The sequence below is a fragment of the Lygodium microphyllum genome, chromosome 3 (genome assembly GCF_053477565.2).
Source record: "Lygodium microphyllum isolate KBCC chromosome 3, Lygodium_microphyllum_v1.1.10, whole genome shotgun sequence".
NCBI classification, from domain to species: domain Eukaryota; kingdom Viridiplantae; phylum Streptophyta; class Polypodiopsida; order Schizaeales; family Lygodiaceae; genus Lygodium; species Lygodium microphyllum.
The window spans coordinates 52,898,822-52,912,557 of NC_141137.1; the positions used below are offsets into that span (position 1 = coordinate 52,898,822).

General features: G+C 40.3%; 1 pseudogene across 1 annotated transcript; it reads left to right on the plus strand.

Moving 5' to 3' along the window:
- Positions 1 to 10,605: 10,605 nt before the first annotated feature.
- LOC148038337 (gamma-glutamylcyclotransferase 2-1 pseudogene) lies at positions 10,606 to 12,174 on the plus strand (annotated as a pseudogene). Its single transcript, XR_015690430.1, has 2 exons — positions 10,606 to 10,730; positions 11,023 to 12,174. The product of XR_015690430.1 is annotated as a gamma-glutamylcyclotransferase 2-1 pseudogene (transcript).
- The last annotated feature ends 1,562 nt before the right edge of the window (positions 12,175 to 13,736 follow it).

Genomic DNA, 13,736 nt, shown 5'->3' on the forward strand with positions numbered 1-13,736 from the left:
TTGGATAATCCATGCAACTCACACTAGTACTAATGACTTAGATCACATTGACTCTCTTGATCAATAAGAAAGTCAGATGATGATGCACTCCAGAGTTTTTCACACTATTCCTGTGTAGTGGCATGATATCCACCCCCTCTGAACTTGCACATCCTCCGATATGTGTCATTGATGCACCACCCGCGTCAAACACCCATAGTATCAACTTGCTTCTTATCATGCATATAAGAAAGCATCCTCTTGGATCATAGATCAAAATCCTTGGCATTTGTGCAACTCTTGAGCCATACTTAGTACCCCCTCGAGAGTCATAAGGCCTTGGATGCATATCATACATTAGACAGGATGGGACATAAGTTGGAGCTAGGTTAAGTGGTTGTCCTTTGAAATTTTGTCCACCATGTCTTCGACAATTGGTTTGGCAGATGGCTTGACAACTGCCACAGGAATGGGTATAGACATAGGCATAGAAGTAGGCATAGACATGGGATGAGAGGTAGGAGAAGAAGTGGAAGGAGCAATAGGAGAAGTAGGAGAAGTGGAGGTAGGAGAAGACATCGTTAGAGGTGTTTGCATACCATTTTGTAAGTGAGCCTTCTATCTCCGCCTCTTTGTCAATGTGGAAACTGCATCAACAACATCTTGCCAATCCATCTTCAATCCTATAGGTTGCGTACGGTCTTCAAGAAGCTCTCCCATCTCATCCTAAAGTGCACGATCAGCCACCTACAAGAATAACTCCACTTTCTTTGAGTTTAGGGCTCTTTATTCAAGTGCATCCAACTGGTTGTAACGTTCTTTGAACTCGCGCAATAACTCGGAAGCAACAAGTCCTTTGTTGGGCTTATAGACCCACTCTCTGAACGTCTTTTGAGTAGCAATACCATAATCCTCCAGAAAATATTCATCTTTGAGCGCCTTCTTGAAGACATTCCAATTTGAATCTTGCACAAATAAATCAATCACTCTAACCCGCAAAGCAGGTGTGACAAGCCGTAAAAAAGATTTGCTCCAGTTGTTGGTAGGAACTCCAAAGAAGCACAAGTAGCTTTCAAATGTTTTAAGTAAAGCTAAAACATTCTGGCCATCAAATAATTTGCGTTAACTTACCACAGCCTCGATCGCTTTTGTTGCTCCATGTGTATGCTCTTGTTCTTGATGTAGCATACGTTGTTGATCGGATTGTTACTGATGTAGCTGCTCTTGTTGCTCCATAGATAACTCTATCTGTTGATAAATACATGGAGTGAAGGAATAGTTAGGGTTCTCTTTCGAATAATTTTATGTGTCAGCATGATACATAGATTTCAATTTTTCTCCGCATGTTCTCATACAAAGATCTCTTGTTTTCTATTCATAAGGAATAGGAAAGAAGAATCAATTCACAAAAGATCTTAATACATCAAGCATGAAAAGAGAAGTGATTTGAACTCCCAAGTTTAAAGGTTCATAAGGTTGAGAAAGTCTTTCACTTAGCATGTCTCTTTGTCGCTCCACATCTCATTCTTTTTCATGCTAACATCATTGATACGATTCCTTGGATCAGAAATACCATGGCAGTGCCAAGATTTAGGATAAGGCATATTCTTATTTTACCAATTTGAACCGACTGGTTCTATCAGCTTCAATTTTTGTCATCCGCCTTCGAAATGCCATCTTCCTCATCATTTTAAACGAACTATCATCACTTCTCTTTACCAATCGATTATGCCTCCCACGTCGAACACAATTTGGAGGTCGTAGAAGACAATCTCAGACATCAAAGTGATGGGAAAAAAATCATGACTTCTGTGTCTCCTCGTTGTCACATTCTAGGCCTCCTTCCTTTCGTCTTCCTTTGACTTCATTTGATGGAACCACCTTCAACGTTGTTGGAGGGGTTTTTGTCGAAATTCGAATCCACTAGGGATGAGAGGTAGAAGAAAGTAGAAATAGGAGATGGAAGAGAAGATAAAGAATGCACAAGAGATAAACACAATAATGACAAAGCACAATGAATCAAATCAATATGTATTGACAAAACCTAAAATCCTTTGTTTGGCACTACTCAATAGCGCTCTCCAAGCATTAGATCTCCTAGAGCTCCCTTGTAGAACAAAAACCTGGATCATAAATAATAGCTTCTTCTCTGCTGCTCGGAAGAGGGGTAAAACCCCATGGCACTTGGTCATGGATCTCCCTGATCACTCCTTCTTTTTCTTCCAGTTCAAAGTGCAGTTTTCAACCTCTCAACAGCGATCGTGATGCGTGCGATTTTGCCAATCTTTCTTTCTTATGAAAAATCCCATAACTAGCTGCAAAAGTAAATTGCTTTTTCATGCCATCCTAATCTAGAAGTTTTTCTAACTTTTTCAAACTTTTACAATAAATAATATCCAACATATATAAAATAGGCTAAAATTATCCAAAAAATCTAGTATTTTGGATAATCCATGCAACTCACACTAGTACTAATGACTTAGATCACATTGACTCTCTTGATCAATAAGAAAGTCGGATGATGATGCACTCCAGAGTTTTTCACACTATTCCCGTGTAGTGGCACAACATCTACCCCCTCTAAACCTGCACATACTTCGGTATATGCCACCAATACACCGCCCGGGTCAAACACCCATAGTATCAAATTGTTGCTTATCATGCATATAAGAAAGCATCCCCTTGGATCATAGATCAAAATACTCGGCATTTGTACAACTCTTGAGCCATACTTAGTACCCCCTTGAGAGTCATAAGGCCTTGGGTGCATATCATACATTAGAGAGGATGGGACAGAAGTTGGAGCTGGGTTAAGTGGTTGTTCATCTCTTCTGGCCATCTTTATTTGAAGATCCTTCAAGTTCTTTGAAATTTTGTCCACCATGTCTTCGACAATTGGTTTGGTAGATGGCCTGACAATTGCCAAAGGAATGGGCATAGGCATAGGCATAGACATGGGATGAGGGGTAGGAGAAGAAGTGGAAGGAGAAATAGGAGAAGTGGAGGTAGGAGAAGACATCGTTAGAGGTGTTTGCATACCGTTTTGTAAGCAAGCCTTCCATCTCCGTCTCTTTGTTAATGTGGAAACCACATCAACAACATCTTGCCAATCTGTCTTCAATCCTATAGGTTGTGTACGGTCTTCAAGAAGCTCTCCCAACTCATCCTGAAGTGCACGATCAGCCACCTGCAAGAATAACTCCACTTTCTCTGAGTTTAGGGCTCTTTGTTCAAGTGCATCCAACTGGTTGTAATGTTCTTTGAACTCTTGCAATAACTTGGAAGCAACAAGTCCTTTGTTGGGCTGATAGACCCACTCTCTGAACGTCTTCTGAGTAGCAATACCATAATCCTCTAGGAAATATTCATCTTTGAGTGTCTTCTTGAAGACATTCCAATTTGAATCTTGCATCAATAAATCAGTCACTCTCACCTGCAAAGCAGGCGTGACAAGCCATAAAAAAGAATTGCTCTAGTTGTTGGTACGAACTCCAAAGAAGCACATCTAGCTTTCAAATGTTTTAAATAAATCTGAAACATTCCAACCATCAAATATTTTGCGGTCACTTACCATGACCTCAATCACTTTGGTTACTCCATGTGTATGCTCTTGTTCTTGATGTAGCATCCATTGTTGATCCAATTGTTGTTGATGTAGCTGCTCTTGTTGCTTCATAGATAAAGGCATCTATTGATTCTTCATCATAAGAGCCGAAGAAATATTTTTCAATAAATTCTTCATCTCATTAATCGAAAAGGAATAAGTACTCGATGATGAAGTGGGTGGAGTATTCAATAAGTCTCCCATCTCAACAATTAGAAGTGACAAAAGTCTCCCATCAATTCACAAAAGATCTTAATACATCAAGCATGAAAAGAGGAGTGATTTGAACTCCCAAGTTTAAAGTTTCATAGGGTTGAAAAAGTCTTTCACTTAGCGTACCTCTTTATTACTCCACATCTCATTCTTTTTCATGCTAACATCATTGATACGATTCCTTGGATTAGAAATACCATGGCAGTACTGAGATTTAGGATAAGGCATATTCTTGTTTTACCAATTTGAACCGACTAGTTCTATCAGCTTCAATTTCTATCGTTTGCCTTTGAAACGCCATCTTGCTCTCATTTTAAATAAACTATCATCACTTCTCTTTACCAATTGATTATGCTGTCCACGTCGAACACAACTTGGAGGCCGTTGAAGACAATCTTAGACGTCAAAGTGATGGGAAGAAAAAGAATATGCCTTCTGCATCTCCTCATTGTCACATTGTGGGCCTCCTTCCTTTCGTCTTCCTTTGTCTTCCTTTGTCTTCATTTGACGGTTACCTTCAGCCTTGTCGGAGGGGTTTATGTTGAAAGGTCGAATCCACTGGGGATCACAGGTAGAAGAAAGTAGAGATAGGAGATGGAAGATAAGATAAAGAATACACAAGAGGTAAACACAATAATGACAAAGCACAATGAATCAAATCAATATGTATTGACAGAACCTGAAATCCTTTGTTTGGCACTACTCAAAAGCACTCTCCAAGCATTAGATCTCATGGAGCTCCCTTGTAGAACAAAGTCTTCGATCAGAAATAATAGCTCCTTCTCTGTTGCTCAGAAGGGGGGTAAAACCCCAGGGCACTTGGTCATGGATCTCCCTGATCACTCCTTCTTCTTCTTCAATTCAAACTGCAGTTTTCAACCTCTGATTAGCGATTGTGATGCATGCGATTTTGCCAATTTGTCTTTTTTATGAAAAATCCCATAACTGGCTGAAAAAGCAAATTGTTTTTTGCATGCCATCCTAATCTAGAAGTTTTTCTAACTTTTTCAAATTTTTACGATAAATAATATCCAACATATCTAAAATAGGCTAAAATTATCCAAAAAATCTAGTATTTTTGGATAATCCATGCAACTCACACTAGTACTAATGACTTAGATCACATTGACTCTCTTGATCAATAAGAAAGTCGGATGATGATGTACTCCAGAGTTTTTCACACTATTCCCGCATAGCGGCACAACATCCACCTCCTTTGAACCTGCACATCCTCCGGTATGTGCCACCAATGCAGCACTCGGATCAAACACCCATAGTATCAACTTGTTGCTTATCATGCATATAAGAAAGTATCCCCTTGGATCATAGATCAAAATAATTGGCATTTGTACAACTCTTGAGCCATACTTAGTACCCTCTCGAGAGTCATAAGGCCTTGGGTGCATATCATTCATTAGAGGTTGTTGAATCTCCATATACATGCTATCAATACACCCATCAAGAAACACATAGCAACATACCTGCTCTCTTAAAATCCATCGCATGGGAAGTTTTCTTCTGATAACTGTTTTGCTGCTCATTCAACATAAACTGAGTCTCACTTGTGTTCAACGCATTCTCACCATCACTGAAAATAGTGAAACAATCCATATCTTGAAGCATCTTTGATTTGTCTATCAAGGCCTTTGATAAAGCATCTAAAATAGTTTCCAACTCTAAAGCATCATATCTAACGTCCTCTAATACAAGCATATCCTCAAGCTCATGAACTGTCTCATAGGTAATAACTTTATCCTCCAAATCATGTGCATCCAACAAGTCATCAATCTCCCTTTGACTTCCTACATCAAGTAAAACCTAATCTTCGTAAATCTCTTCAGATACATTAAGAAAATTTATAGATGCAATTGCTGAATCTTCCAGTACAGGATCTTCCAAGGCATTTACGCTTGTCTCAATATCAGACTGCAGCTTATATCCTAGTTGTTTGTCCTCTTGCTCGCTGTCCTATTTTTTCTCCTGCCTAATCTCTTCCAGAACATGCTCAGGAGGTGGCTGATTTTTAGCTTTAGACAAATCCACATTTCTTTTTGTCACTTCCTTATATATCCTTGCATTATCTTCATCTCTCTTCCCACATATACATCTGTGTTTTGCCCTTTTGCTAAATATGCATCCACTGAATATGCATCTATTGGTGATTCCCGGCTAGTTATGTCATAAATTTCTTTCACTGCATGAGATATTTCACTATTTGTAACTTTTCTCTTTTCATCTGCATGCAAATTATGTGTCCATATTTCAGCCTTTAGACCAACCATCACTTGGCCATGCGTTCTATCCAACTGTAGACCAAAAGTAGAAGCATGTACCGTCGCATAAGCATTTCGAACAACCAAGTCTTCTAATAACTTTTGCATACCTCCCTTTCCAAAATTTAAAGCAAGAGGCAGTCCCCTTTCTTGTGCATGGATCTTGCCATCTTTCCAAAAGATGACCTGTCGTGCCAAGGCCTCGTGATAGGCAACACAATCCTTTCTCTCATGTTGCTCAAATTATAATGTTGACTCTAATCAACATTAGTAAATAATAATATAGATTACTCATTTAACATTATTTAAGTTGTAAATAATTATGATCCATAATATTATTTGATACAATATGTGAGTCAATTTAAGTCAAAACTCAATGTTATTGCATAGTGTAGCACACTCTTAGAGTGTCTTTAGAACTTTAGCATTTTCTTTGAGTATTTAGAGAGAGAGAGAGAGAGAGAGAGAGAGAGAGAGAGAGAGAGAGAGAGAGAGAGAGAGAGAGAGAGTGTGTGTGTGTGTGTATGTGTTTGATCCTCCACACTATACTCCCTCTCCTCAATGATTCATTTCCACTCCACCTACCTAATCTCCACGACATCTATCTTTTTTAATGGCACAGCCCTCCAGCCTTTGAAGTTCATAAAGATGGGGACAACCACACCATCGTTGACACCTATCATTCAATGACTTGCTATTCCACCAAACCAAGGTAAGTCACACCTCAAATTCCTCCCATAGGCGCTCTCGAGTCTCTAAAAACTTTTGTGACAAAAGCTATCTAGGACTAACATCTATCACACCCATGGAGTCTCAATGCATGATCTTGATGCACGCCCACACTGACTCCTCTCTCTCTCTCTCTCTCTCTCTCTCTCTCTCTCTCTCTCTCTCTCTCTCAGTAACCTTGAGTTGTGAGGTTCTCTTTCTTCATCTATCTATGGGATCCCCTCACGTCTTGTATATCCCATCTTATATTTACTCCTTTTTATTATGCTTGAAGGGTTGAGATGAAAGATTTCATCTCAGCCCTTCAAGCATAATAAAAAGGACTAGATATCCAAGATCTCTTTCACTTTTTTTGTTGTATAATTATCCAACATCCCTTTGTTATGGTCAAGGGGACCCACTTGTTTCACTCATCAAGCATATTATAAGTTACTTTGGACTCAATAGAAGCACTAGGTTTTTAGTATTGAGAATATGCCTCCATGGAATGGGAAGATGGAGAGTACAAATGTGGAGCAAAGAATATGCCTCCATGGAGTGGGATGATGGAGAGTACAAATGTGCAAGGAGTGGAGAGAAAACAAAAAGGAACTCCTAGGGCTATAGAGCAAATAGAAGTAAGGAGGAAATGAAAATGAAAAGATTTCAAAGAGGAGGATTCCACAACCTTTTTTTCACCTTAAGAGAAATGATTAAAATGTGATGGCAAAATATTACTATTGGAAAATGACAATCGCTCCCACCCATCTTAGTGAAACTGACTACTAATCCACTTTATTGCTAAAAAGTGACAAATACTCGAGCCATTTGAATAAAGCTAACAATTGTAAAAATGTCAAAATTGTTTTCGAAAAATACCAAAAATATTTACATAACAGAAGCCTTCTCCTCATTGCTAGAGCACACACTCTATCCTCCTATTAAAAGGGTGAAAACTGACCTCAAACTCTTGTCAATGGTTAAGGAGAGCATAGTGTTATGCCAACAAAGCATTGGATGCAATTGTTCAAAACAATATGCAAAGTGTAGCTAGCAATAGATAAGATGCCGACGGCTTTAGAAACCTCTTCAACACCTTCAAGAAGCTCATCTATAGTATAATTGATATGTGGTCCAAATATCCATGATTTTCATAAGAAAAAATAAATGTGGCCCATGTCTACAAAGTTAAGCTCATGTCTGCCCACCTCCTCACCAAGTGTACCAACCTTGCCAATAGTGATGTCATTATCTCCTCCCCCTAGCAACCCCACTATCTCCTTCGTTCTCTCTTCAAAATATTTAATCTACACATCCAACAATATGTGTTAATTGCATTTGTATAAAGCATATAACTATACCATTAATCTAATTCAAGTACCACTAACCCAATGTAATTGATTAAGAATGTCACCTAGGATTAAGCACGCTCCAATACATGACTTAATCATAGACCAAAATAGATTATAGTTGTCAACCTACTTTAAACTCTAGAAGCAAAAATCTCTAAAAATGCACTAATGACATTGTAATTAAGCCACACCACTTACCAAAGTTATGCAAGTCTCATTTAGAATCTTTTCCCCTCCAAATGCAAAATTCACCCCTTGCAGTATCATTGACTCTTGGTTGTTTGACCTAGATTTGGTGCTGTAAATCCCTTCACTCCAAGCTCCCTTGCTCTTTAGTCCTCTACCAAGATCAACTTAGAAAACCTCCAAAAAGAACAAAAAATCCCTTGAACTTTAGCTCACATTAATCCATGGCATGGACAATGTTTCGCTTGTGCTCTAGATACCCTTGTTCCTTCTCTCACATTCATGATCACATAGAGGGAGTCAGAGATTTGAAGCTCACAAAATACGTAGAGAGAGACAGAGAGAGAGAGAGAGAGAGAGAGAGAGAGAGAGAGAGAGAGAGAGAGAGAGAGAGAGAGAGAGAGAGGAGTCAGTGTGGGCATGCATCAAGATCAATATGCATTGAGACTCCATGGGTGTGATAGATGTTAGTCCTAGATAGTTTTTGGTTGCAAAAGCTTTTAGAGACTCGAGAGCGCCCATGGGAGGAATTTGAGGTGTGACTTACATTGATTTGGTGGAATAGCAAGTCATTGAATGATAGGTGTCGACAATGCTGTGGTTGTCCCCATCTTTATGAACTTCAAAGGTTGGAGGGTTGTGCCATTAAAAAAGATAGATGTTGTGGAGATTGGGTAGGTGGAGTGGAAATAGATCATTGAGGAGAGGGAGTATAGTGTGGAGGATCACACACACACACACACACACACACACACACACACACACACACACACACACACACACCACGCTAGCACTTGCTACAACAAGCATAGGGCACCCTTGGGGCAATCAATAGGACACATGACAAATATCGATAAAACATTCTCTATGTGTGCGTGCATGCATAATCAATAGGATGCGAGTGAGCAGCAACTGGAGGTGTTGCGGGCACAATGAGTAGGACATGGGTGGCAGTGGGCAATGTGTAGAAGCACTAGTGAAACGAGAGAGAGAGAGAGAGAGAGAGAGAGAGAGAGAGAGAGAGAGAGAGAGAGAGAGAGAGAGAGAGAGAGAGAGTTAATGAGACACTTCTGGAGTATCTCTCTCTCTATGTGTCTTGTTAACTCAGTTAATGAGACACTTCTAGAGTCTCTCTCTCTCTAGAAACTTTTGGACTCTCTCTCTCTCTCTCTCTCTCTCTCTCTCTTTGTTTGTGTCTCTTTCTCCCACACTCAAATGGGAAGGTGCAAAGGAACAAGGGGGCAATAGTGTCGCCAATTGCACACACATAAAGCAACTCCGAGAGGGCTTGGCAATGAGAGCAAGCATGGCAATGAGGGCAAGTAGCCACCATGGGCAACCTAAGGATTGCCATGGGCTGGTGAGGCCATCCATGGTTGCAGTAGTGCAACATCCATGGGCAAGTGGATGGACGTTGTAGCTAGCAAAGGAGATAGCTTGTAGGAGCAGCAAGTCCAACAGCTGTGGAAAGGCATCAAAATTAGCCGGTAGGCAGAGCGAGTGACAAACTGGGCCAAGCATGGGTTGGTGGGATGCTTCTAGGCCTAAATTAACATATGTTAAATATCCTTCATTTGATTTCATGTTAATTAATATATTTAATATTAATAACTAATGCACATTGTAATAATAGATATGAATTTGTAACTATTTGAGAGAGAGAGAGAGAGAGAGAGTTAGTTAGTTAGTTGTGTGAGAGTGTGAGGGAAGAAGGAAGATAACATCTTATTTCACCCTCTATATACATAGATATATGATGTGTGTGTGTGTGTGTCGCATATCAGCAGAGAGAAAGAGAGCGGTAGAGAGAGCCCTCACAATGAGGCCGGTGTGCTGCCACATGGCAGGCCTCAAAACCTTTCAATAATAAGTAAGAGAGATGAAAGGTTAAAGATTAAAGATGAGCGATAGAGAAGATAAAGAACAAGAGATTAACTCGGAAAGCTTTACGTATAAAAAATAAAAGCCGGGTGCTTATTATTCGTACGGCATGTAAAACAAAAGTGGCGCTTGACCAAGGATTATATCGTTTTGACATCTTTCGGACAATGGTGAATTGTTATAACTTTCAGAGAAATAGCGTTTATCTTTCAGACATTGCCAATGCTATGGGTATTATTTGGAGACCACTTGGCATTGGCCCTGGCGCACACGGGAAATCCTGTCGTATCTATACAGGAGACCGATTGACTCGTGACTCGTGACTGCAGGGCCGGCGGTGTCCGAAACTACCTCCCTCGACCGGATGTGCAGTGTTCACGCACCGCGTCTCTCTCTCTCTCTCTCTCTCAAACAACCCACCCTGCGACCGGTCCTTCCCTAGCCTTTCCCGGAAAGTCCGCGTTCCAATAGATCTCTTCTATATATTTTGCGAAAGCCAGTTGCAGTTGCAAATCATAGTCGACGCACGTGCAGGTAGCCTTCTTCTTCTTCGTCTTCTTCTTTTTCTTCTTCCCTCTTCTTTAGCTTTTCCCTTTCGACTGCAGCTGCTTCGTACTCTTTGCCGCAGCCGATATGGAAGTATTCATAATATAAGATAGAGTAGATTAGGAACATCAAGAGGATTGAATAGAGTACTGTGGATTTCATCCTGATTGTTCTGGTCATAGTCGATAAGATTAGAGGGGTATCAGCGATCCACAAAGAGAGAGAGATCGGGAGGAGAGAGGGTCATATTTTAAGCCGATTCCGCTCTCGATCACATCAGGTGATGGTGGCAGCTGCAACAGCGACGGTGTGGGTGTTCGGGTATGCGTCTCTTCTATGGAAGGCGGGGTTCGAATATTCGGAGAGGCGGTTGGGCTACATCAAGGGGTACAGGCGGGCGTTGCACATGGCGTGCTTCGAGCACAGGGGCACGTGGCAGCATCCGGCGAGGGTGGCGACCTTAGAGGAGGAGGAAGGGGCCGTGTGCTGGGGCTACGCCTACGCGGTAAAGGACCCCGAAGCGACCCTGACCTACCTTCGGGAGAGAGAGAATGAATACGATGACACTGCGTCCCTCCCTTTCTTCCGGCACGCATGTACTTCAAAGATATACTCGTCACCTGCAGCTTCGTCTGATCTTGACCAGCAGCGTCTTCAAGTCCTGGTCTTCAAGTCTACCCTTGACTCTTCTGTGAACAATTACTACCTTGGCCCTGCGCCTGCTTACGACATGGCCCTGCAGATAGCGCGCGCTTGCGGTCCCTGCGGCACGAACTCCGAGTACCTCTTCCGCCTCGAGGCCGCCCTTCGCAGCATCGGCCACCCGGACCCCCACATCACCCTCCTCGCCCATCTTGTGCGAGGAATCCTTGTGATGGACACCCTTGATATAGTGCATCATGATGATCATACAGCTGCTGCTTACACGACTATGGCAGCCACTGCCACTGTTTATAACACTACAAGAGACGTTGGTAGCATGGCCAAAATGCTCACTGTCAGTCCCAGCTTCCCGGTCGACCGTCGACGCATCGCTATTACCAAACCCCTAATTCTTCCCGCAATCCCTAATTAGACAATATCCTTTATTTCCTTCGACTCCAAATCAAAGCTCTCCAACTGGCACGGCTCAATATTCCATGGCTATGCATGATTCCACATTCTCATCGAGACTTACGATTTTGGTTTTACCACGGTCTAACATTGGTACACATTGGCCGCCCAACAAAGTAACTTTTTTGTTACCACATTGGTCCAATAAAAAATTAACGTTGTCTCACAATATTGCAAATGGAAGCAATATGATTATTACTTGTATGAAAGAAATTCACACCCCTTTGGATACTACACGTACTGTTGGCAATGGTAAAACTCAAAATGAAACCGGTTGCCACATGTACTAAATGGGGGTGATGTTCTAGTTGTTGTTAAGTAGGCAGACCATTTGCATCCTTGCCTCTTTTTTCTTCTAGCCTCATAGCTTGTGTGTGTGTGCGTGTGTGTGTGAATTTAAGGTTAATTAGTTAAAATGTTCGATTAAGAGCTTGAAGGAAAGGAGAAATATAATTAAGAGGAAATCATTAACAAAAGTCATAATGACAATTAGTGAGGACAAAGAACAGGTCATGAAAGAGTTAGGAAATCTTTTAAACTGTAATTAGTGTGATTATACTACAATATTCTCAAAATTATTTGAAAGTCAAATCTAAATCATAGTTTCAATAGGCTAGAGCCTAAAATAACTCCAACAACTATTCTTGGATTTTTGGGCATTCTTTGTATTTGCTAGCTAGTTCTAGCTTTCTAGCCATATCATTGCAAGGAGAAAGGAAGGGCCCGGCGGGGGGTGGGAGAAGGGAAGGAGGGGCTCAAAAAAATGTTGGCCATTTTGATACGATGCATGCTAAAAACTGTCCACTAAGCAACATTTTAAAGCATCCATTTAAGCAATATCTTTAAAGTATCATTTATGCAATGCTTTTCAAGACAGTTTACAATGTCAACAAATTGAATTACCATATGTCAACAACGCTCACTAAATTGCATAATTTAAGTGGTGTTTTTGATTACATATTCCTTGCAATCAAATGTTTTTTATAGTTTCACTTTCCTCTTAGTGCACTACCTCTGTGTGTGTGTGTGTGTGTTCACCAACCAGTTGAGACCATTATGGAAAGCAAGCATCATTGCAAGGAGTGTGGTAGCTAGTGCCAAGTATTTCTTTATTTGGATTGATCATGCATCATGTGCATGATTGAGCCAGTCATTTGTTTTAATTGGTATTACTCTTGACGTGAAAGTTTCATCTAGGTTTTGATTTAAATATTTAATAGTTATGTTCACACTAGTCTTGTATGAGAAAAGCCAATTTAATTGTGGCTATTCAAACTCTCGACAAAAAATTCAATTTATACTCAACAATAACCATCAATAAGAAATAACTTTAGGAAAACATGATCAACACAAGATAGTAGTTGAAGAAATACATAGAAGGGGCCAAAATAAGCATGAGATAGTATATTTTTAAATTCACCTTTGAAATCAATTTTTTGCTTCACCAACTTGCAGAGACCATTAATATGGAAAGCAAGCATCATTGCAACAACTGTGGTAGCTAGTGCCAAGTATTTCTTTATTTAGATTGCTCGTGCATCATGCGCATGATTGAGCCACACATTTATTTTAATTGGTATTACTATTGACTTGAAAGTTTCATCTAGGTTTTGATTTAAATATTTAATAGCTATGTTAACACTAGTCTTGTATGAGAGAAGCCAATTTAATTGTGGCTATTCAAACTCTCTACAAAAAATTCAATTTATACTCAACAATAACCATCAATAAGAAATAACTTTAGGAAAACATGATACAAGATAGTAGTTGAAGAAATATAGAAGGGGCCAAAATAAGCATGAGATAGTATATTTTTAAATTCACCTTTGAAATCAATTTTGTGCTTCACCAACCAGCAGAGACCATTATGGAAAGCAAGCA